This window comes from Heteronotia binoei, chromosome 13 (genome assembly GCF_032191835.1).
Source record: "Heteronotia binoei isolate CCM8104 ecotype False Entrance Well chromosome 13, APGP_CSIRO_Hbin_v1, whole genome shotgun sequence".
NCBI classification, from domain to species: domain Eukaryota; kingdom Metazoa; phylum Chordata; class Lepidosauria; order Squamata; family Gekkonidae; genus Heteronotia; species Heteronotia binoei.
Window position 1 is genome coordinate 22,183,458 of NC_083235.1, and position 6,991 is coordinate 22,190,448.

Consider the following 6,991-nt stretch of genomic DNA (forward strand, 5'->3'; position numbering starts at 1 on the left):
CAATATAAATGAACAATTTTAAAATTACAATTCAGTTAAAATACAGTTACATGATTAATTAATTAATTAGATAAAACAGGTGCTATAAAGTGCTACAGATCACCATCATGGACAAGATGGCTGGATGGGTACAGATCCGTTTAGCCAGGTTCTGTCTCAAAAGCAAGTTGAAACAGAGAAGTTTTGCAAGCCCTGCAGAACTGATTCAGGTCCCGCAGGGTTCGTACCATCTCTGGAAGTTGATTCCACCATCGGGGGGCCATTGCTGAAAAGGCTTGCTCTCTAGTTGTCTTCAGTCTAGCCTCTTTTGGCCCAGGGATTTTTAAAAGGTTTTGAGAGCTAGATCTCAGTGCTCTCTGGGGAACATATGGGGAGAGGCGGTCCCTAAGGTAGGCAGGTCCTCAGCCATGTAGGGCTTTAAAGGTGATAACCAGCACCTTATAGCGAACACGGTACACAACCGGCAGCCAGTGCAGATCCCGCAGCCCAGGCCGCACGTGTTCCCACTGAGGTAGTCCCATCAGCAGCCTGGCCGCCGCGTTCTGCACTACCTGGAGTTTCCGTGTTCGGTATAAGGGCAGCCCCACGTAGAGGGCATTGCAGTAGTCTAATCTCGAGGTGACCGTTGCGTGGATCACAGTTGCTAGGTCGCTGCGTTCCAAGAAGGGAGCCAACTGCCTCGCCCTCTTAAGGTGAAAGAAGGCGGCTCTAGCAGTGGCAGCTATCTGGGCCTCCATTGATAAAGAGGATTCCAGTAGCACTCCCAGGCTCTTGACCTTGCGCCCTGGTATCAGTGGCTCACTGTCAAAAGCCGGTAGGGTGACCTCCCCTCCCGGTCTGCCGCGGCCCACACAAAGGACCTCAGTCTTCGCCGGGTTCAACTTCAGCCCACTCAGCCTGAGCCAGTCAGCCACGGCTTGCAATGCCCGGTCCAGGTTTATAGGGACATCACCAGTCCGGTCATCCATCAATAGATAGAGCTGGGTATCATCAGCATACTGATGACAACCTCACCTGATTCTGTATCAAAGCAGAATCAGGTGAGAAGAACAATGACTTGGTAAAAAGTAGAAATGAGACCAGCAATCAAGGCAGGAGTTGAATTCTAACAGGAGCTCATTTGCATATTAGGCCAAACCCCCCTGATGTAGCCAATCTTCTAAGAGCTTACAAGGCTGTTTTTTTGTAAGCTCTTGGAGGATTGGCTACATCAGGAGTGTGTGACCTAATATGCAAAGGAGCTCTTGCTAAAATTCCACCCCTGGCCATAGGCATAGACAAAGGTGGCCACCTTGGAACTTACCTGCAGGTGCCCAAAGGAAAGCAAAGCCTGCAATCAGGAGGGGGACCCATGGCTTCATCTTTAATCACAACTGCGAAGGCTTCCAGACGTTGAAGTTCGAGCACTGATGCTGAGATCCTAAGACTGTTGCTTTATAAAGGCAACAAGGACCAATCAGGGATGAAAGAACAGGTGCCAGAGACTGAAAACAGGATTTTCCACACAACTAGGAGGAGCTCTGCCAGTGAGCTACAGACCTTCGCTACTTGTATCCTCCAGGAGACTTTGATTAGGGAGGCAATTGGCTTATTTGCCTTCTGGATCATAAGATTAAAGAGTTCAGCAAACACAGGGAGTTTAGGGGAAATTTTTTTCCAGGAGACAATAATCGGAATCCTCTGACTTCCTCAGAAGCATGCAACATGCTCAAGAAGATCAAACGCAAATCCCAAGAATTTAAGATATTGGGGGAATTTTCAGTCACGGCTATTTTCAACCAACAGTTGACATCTCTATGAATCTAATACCTGGAGAAGGGCTATAACTAAGGGGTAGAGCATCTGCTGTGCATGATGCGAGCGTGCAAACAGTCCTCCATGTTATGGTGCACTAGTTCTGGGGAAGGGAAGAAGAAGATGATGATAATGATGATATTGGATTTATATCCTGCCCTATACTCTGACTCTCAGAGTCTAGGATCTGTCACAATCTCCTTTACCTTCCCCCCACACCACAACAGACACCCTGTGAGGTAGGTGGGGCTGAGAGAGCTCCTGCAGCAGCTGCCCTTTCAAGGACAACTTCTACGAGAGCTATGGCTGACCCAAGACCATTCCAGCAGGTGCGAGTGGAAGAATGGGGAATCAAACCTGGTTCTCCCACATAAGAGTCCACACACTTAACCACTTCACCAAACTGGTTCTCAACTGGTAGTGGAAACAAGCCATGTCCATATGGGATTTCAGACTCCATAATACTGAGATGAGTAAAGCATGTAAAAATTCTGGATTGGAGTGAGGGGGTGAAATAAGCATACAGATGTTGCCCCTCAACATCTGTCACAGTGACCTGATAAGTGTCAAGCTGCAGGGGACTCGGGGGACATACCCATCAATTTGCCTCTCCCTTCCACCTGTTTTTGCTGCACTCTGTAAAATAATAGCTGTGTAACAAAAAAAGGGCTTTTTTGTAGCAGGAACTCCTTTGCATATTAGGCCACACACCCCTGATGCAGCGAATCCTCCAAGAGCTTATAGTAGGCCCTGTAAGAAGTGCCCTGTAAGCTTTTGGAGGATTTGCTACATCAGGTTTGTGTGGCCTAATAGCGGGGAGGGCAGGATACAAATAATTTTTTGTTGTTGTTGTTAATATGCAAAGGAGCTCCTGCTACAAAAAAAGCCCTGAAAAAACCCCTCATGATCTTTTAGCAGGAAGTTTCAATGGACAACCTGTGAGATTGCTGAGGCTGTGGGGCCTGTGAGAACCTGTTTGGTGTGGTGGGTAAGTGCACAGACTCTTATCTGGGAGAACCACTCCTCCACTTGCAGCTGCTGGAATGGCCTTGCATTCTGGCCCCTTTGGAGAGCTGGGCAAAAATTCACAGAGGCCTAGTGAGATTCAATAGCCTGAAGTAGGATTACCAACCTCCATGTGGGGCCTGCACTTCTCTTGGAATTACAACTGCTCTCCAGACTACAAAAATTAGTTCCCTTGGATGAAATGGCAACTTCAGAGGCAAACTCTACAGCTTCATGTCCCCATAGGGTTGCCAAGTCCAATTCAAGAAATATCTGGGGACTTTGGGGGTGGAGCCAGGAGACATTGGAGGCGGAGCCAGGAGCAAGGGTGTGACAAGCATAATTGAACTCCAAGGGAGTTCTGGCCATCACATTTAAAGGGACAGCACACCTTTTAGAATGCCTTCCTTCCATAGAAAATAATGAAGGATAGGGGCACCTTCTTTTAGGGCTCATAGAATTGGACCCCCTAGTCCAATCCTTTTGAAACTTGGGAGGTATTTTGGGGAGAGGCACTAGATGCTATACGAAAAATTTGGCACCTCTACCTCAAAAAACAACCCTCCCAGAGCCCCTGACACCCGCGGATCAATTCCCCATCATTCCCTATGGGAATCGTTCCTGGAGGTGCATAATAGCTGTGGGGGTGGAGCTTCCCCTGCCGGCCAGCTGGCTGGGGGAGGGGGGAAGCCTGTAAAACCAGAGGATCCCCCGCTGAGACCTGGGGATTGGGAAGCCTATGTCCCCAGTAGTTTTCTCCCCTCCCCAAACTCTGCTCTCCTCAGGAAATGTCCTCAAATCTCCAAGAATTTCCCAGAGTTGGCAGCCCTGCCCCTGGCAGAAGAAAAGACACCATGTTTCTAAACCCTTCCCAATCCTGCCCCCACCCCCAGCACCAGATTGCCTGAAATGGTCTCTCCAGATTGTGCCTGGGCAATAAAGTTGTCCAGCTGGTTACCCAACCAGATGTTGGACAAGCCACTGTGGGCCTTCTCACAGGCCAGCTTGCTAAGCCACAATCTCTCCAGGTTTGGGCAGTAGGCTCCCACTGTCTCTTGGGCCCACTGGTATCAAGATAAGTCTGGGGCTGACCTGGGAGCTGGACATATACCACTTTTTACTGGACCCAAAGGAATTCCTGCTTCCCTTGTAATATTGCATGGTGAGGAGCAAGTCTTAGTCTCTCTTCTGCAAGCACACTTCCAAATCTCTGCTGTGGACAAGCAAGTCCCTCTTCAAGGAAGAACTGTCTGATGGTTTGTGAGTTTTTTGGAACAGTACCCCAAAATAAGGCCATGAGACATCAGTGAGTAGTATAAGTAGCTGGTTAATGGCTGACCTACACAGGGCCGGCCCTACCACAAGGCAAACTAGGTGACTGCCTACGATGCCAGGCTTCTGGGGCACCAAATTGGGGGCCCCCATGTAACTCAGTGACATTATCAGTGCAGAAGTTAGCATTGCCTAGGATGCCAGACAGTCTAGAGCTGGCCCTGGATCTACAATCCAAACTGCCTAAATTACCATGAGTTCCTGCTAACTAGCAGCCTACCAGGGCCACCAGCATCGGGGGATGGGCAAACTCACTCCGGCCAGTGTTGCTTCTGGCTTCATTTAATCTCACCTGGTTGTCAAACAATGCCAAAAGGTGTTTAAAGTTGTTCCAGTAACTCAGGACTTCACATGACTGATGGTGCTCAGTCACCAAGCGAGTACCCTCCTTACTCCTGCCTCCCCCTCCAAGTGCAGCCCACCATGCAGTTCTTCTCATGCGAGACAGAGGGCACTGAGGAATGACATGAGATGGTTCTGCTGCGGTAAAGGGGAATCAGTAGAGATATCCACTCTAGTCTGGATCCATCCAACCCTATAGCTGCTGTTGTCCTCCTCACATCCTGGCTACTCCCTGTTCCTTTTGCAAATTAGGAGACATCTCTTCTCTGCCTGTTCCCTTAAAAATTGTTATTCAGAAAAAAAAAGAGATTCAGATCCATCCAGTATTTTCATGCAACCTGCCTACCACTGACCTTTCTCCATCAAAATGGAGATCTTGCACAGCTACTTTGAATCAGATTGAAACAGAGGTAATTTTAAACCAAATATTAACTCTGGGTAATCTTGTCCTTGGGCCACAGCCTAAATGACAAGGAGTTCATTACCAAATGCTTCCTTATTTATCCAGGCAATAGGAGTTTCCCAGAAAAGGCATCCTTCTGCTAATCCAGAGCTGCTCTGCCAGCTCTTCTGATTGGTGTCTCAGTCCTTTATTAGGGCAGAAACCAGTACAGGTCCAGAGCTCATTTGCAACATCCTGCAGACTGTCTTCAGTGTTTCAAAATATCATCTTTTCCATCAACATCAGTGACAATGAAGATCTGGGCTCTGCTTCTGCTGATTGGTATTGCCTTCACCTTGGTGACTGCACGTAAGTTGATGACATTCGTATTCTTGAAGAGGGGCTGTGACTCAGTGGCAGAGATTCTGCTTTGTGGGTAGAAAGTCCCAGGAATTCAGTCCTGAGCATCTCCAGTTGAAGAATCTGGCAGTAGGTGATGTAAAATCCCTCCACCTGAGAATGTAGAGATCCGCTGCCACTTTGAGAAGACAATACTGAAAGACCAAGGGCATATCAGTATAAGGCAGCTTCATATGTTCATGTGTTCCTGTCTCACCAGGGTCCAACTGGTGACCAGATCAGCTTATCTGAACAGGGATAGAAGTCTCCCAGGGTCCTTCAACTAAGTGAAGAAATTTTCTAGGGAGTATACAGTCCCCCCACATTCAATGTATTCTGCACTTGTAGCCACACCTCATTTTCTCAAATGCAACATTCCTCCCCCCACACCTTGTAATCTCAAACAAGTGAGTGAACAATATATGGCATCAAAGCATTGGAAACATCCTTACCCTTTCCTCCTCTCACTTAAAGATAAGAGTCTAACATGATGAAACCTTCTGATGAGGAACCACAATTCCCCATCTCAAGATGACCAGCGGTAAACTTAAGTTGCCTTAGGCAGCAAAAACATGAGGTGGTCTGAGATGCAGATGACAAGTTTTAATGTTTCTATTATGTCCCTCTTCAGATTACCATGATGAACCAACAGCTAATGCAACCACTGAAACTGGTAAGTAACTTGGAGGATGAGGCATGATATGTTATTTACCAGTCGCATGTCCTTGCATGGTACAGTGAGACTAGTCCTGGTTTAGATGCAGTGTCTGGAATTCCATCACATCAAGGGGAGCTCTGGATGGAGGGAAATGCGCCTAGTGGTCAACATGATCACCAAAACCCCAAAAGCAGGTAGAAGAAGACTGCAGATTTATACCCCACCCTACTCTCTGAATCAGGTATCTGAGGAATCAGAATTCCAGGACTTCCAGACTTCTTGAGAGACTGCTCTTGAAGATTACAAATCCTGCTCCCTCCCCCCCCCCCAGTCTTTTGATAAGACCACAATTCTGCACATACTCTATTTTCTCCATTCAGCTTTCTCTTCGTTCTTTGTAAATGAGAGCACTGCACTGTACTTCTGTACATTGTGATTTCCTCTGCCTGTTGTTCATATCACTTATATGCAACAAGGACACCATCTGGAAACTCCTTGAGGAAGAAACACAGACTGCCTTACGCACTTACAAAGACGACAAAGTTGAGGGGACAACATTAAAGTGTCTCAGTCAGCAAAGTAGCTTGAGTTGACTGAGACTGGAGATGACAACAATGAGCTCAGATCGTTTTCCTGTCCCCACCTAGAACATTATGAAAATATGCCAGAAACCTAGGACACCCCCAGTACATGTCTTGGTTCTGCATTGTTATTGACTAGCAAAATGTCCACCCTTCTCAGCACGCTGCCACCTCAAAGTAAGGTAGATAATTTGCTAGTAAATAATAGCATACATTTCAAGTTGTTATAGGCTGTAGGAGTGTCATAGGTTTCTGGTATATCTCTGCATGCAACATGAAGAATTAATGTTTTACAGATCATTTCAGAGGGTAGCCATCTTATTCTGCAGTAGAACAGTTAGGTTCGAGTCCAGTGGGACCTTTAAGACCAACAAGACTCAGAAGGTGGTAGAGGTGTTGTAAGGAATGCTTGTAAAGGATGCAAAGGTACAATGCCAATTGTAATCCAGCTCTCCTTCCAGCTCTGCCAGACACAGCTTAGCTGATTGGCCGGGAGAA